This window comes from Sprattus sprattus, assembly GCF_963457725.1.
Source record: "Sprattus sprattus genome assembly, chromosome: 2".
In the NCBI taxonomy this organism is placed as follows: domain Eukaryota; kingdom Metazoa; phylum Chordata; class Actinopteri; order Clupeiformes; family Clupeidae; genus Sprattus; species Sprattus sprattus.
The window spans coordinates 2,469,081-2,470,995 of record NC_137921.1 but is presented as its reverse complement, the minus strand read 5'-3'; positions in this window follow the sequence as shown (position 1 = coordinate 2,470,995).

Sequence of the window (1,915 nt, the reverse complement as noted above, 5' to 3'; positions counted from 1 at the left end):
GGAGAGTGAGAGAGAGAGAGAGAGAGAGAGAGAGAGAGGGAGGGAGGGTGAGAGAGAGAGAGGAGAGAGAGTGAGGGAGGGAGGGTGAGAGAGAGAGAGGGAGAGAGAGAGAGAGGGAGAGAGAGTGAGGGAGGGAGGGTGAGAGAGAGAGAGGAGAGAGAGAGAGAGGGAGAGAGAGTGAGGGAGGGTGAGAGAGAGAGAGGGAGAGAGAGAGAGAGGGAGAGAGAGAGGGAGAGAGAGTGAGGGAGGGAGGGTGAGAGAGAGAGAGGGAGAGAGAGTGAGGGAGGGAGGGTGAGAGAGAGAGAGGAGAGAGAGAGAGGGAGAGAGAGAGAGAGAGAGGGAGAGAGAGTGAGGGAGGGAGGGTGAGAGAGAGAGAGGGAGAGAGAGAGAGGGAGGAGAGAGAGTGAGGGAGGGAGGGTGAGAGAGAGAGAGGGAGAGAGAGTGAGGGAGGGAGGGTGAGAGAGAGAGAGGGAGAGAGAGAGAGGGAGAGAGAGAGAGAGAGAGGGAGAGAGAGTGAGGGAGGGAGGGTGAGAGAGAGAGAGGGAGAGAGAGAGAGAGGGAGAGAGAGAGAGGGAGATAGCGAGAGAGAGGGTGCCAGTGCCAGAACTCACTACAGCTTCAATCTTCAGTAATTCTCTAAATATTAGCGAATTTGCCTTCAGAGTCAAAAATGTATTATTTACTTTGCATCTTATATTATGAGAGCAGAGACTCTGTCTCTCACACACACACACACACACACACACACACACACACACACACACACACACACACACACACAGTCGTGACTGACCTGTTTTCTATCCACCTCTATGTCAGCGATGTAGTGCCAGAACTGATACTTTATTTTGTAATAGCACAAAACAACAATAATGAAGACATTAAAGAAAGGCTTTTTTATTTTTTCTTCAAATTGAACAATATATTAACTGTTTAAGGTATACTATAAATATAAATAAATACAAAAGACTTCAAACCTTTTAACTTCAAATTATGAACAATATATTAACTGTTAACAACAGTTTACACTATACTTAAATAAATATAAATACATTCAAAACACACTCTGTACACACACTACAGCTTCAAATTTGCCTTCAGAGTCAAAAATGTATTATTTTGTTTGCATTTATTTCATGAAATTTCACCATTTGTTTTTACCCATCTTTCCTATCTTGTTTATACTTAATCTTGTTATTTTAACCCACTGGTTACGTACATTTGAACTGCCCCTTTCTCCCCCCTTCTCTCCCCCCTTCTTGCGTAATTATTTTTGTTGCATTTGCTGCACGTCGCGTTGTTTGAATCTTTTTGTGCGAAATCAGCCACACTTTTGACCGTTTACCTTTCGGCATTTTCTAAGTTATATTGATGGCTAGCTCTGTGAAATGCTGCCTGCTCTTAGCTGTCATTAGACTGTTGCTATGTAATCACCAATGAGCGTGAGTGACACAGGACAAAGTTTACATTGGGGATGGGGCAGTTTTATATGTTCCCCACGAAATCTGCTAGCAACCCAAAAAAGTATTCATACAGATCGTTCTCAGACAGATCTACGCCACTAACGTTACTGCTTGTTAGCTATCGCTAGTTTTGTACTGTTTTGGAACCAGCCTCCGTGTTTCATGTTGCAGCCTGAAATAATTCCTGTTTATAAGACATTTTACGGAGGTTTTGTTCATTTAGCTGCATGATTTGTTGCTGTTATTCATTTCAATCGGCTCAGGCACCGAAAGGAAGCACCGAAATCTGCGTTGCATTTCGGTCCGGGTAGGTATCGGTTGTATTGGAACCGGTTCTCGGTACCCAACCCCAACCAGGACCTCATATATTATGAGAGCAGAGACTCTGTCTCTCACACACACACACACACACACACACACACACACACACACACACACACACACACACACAC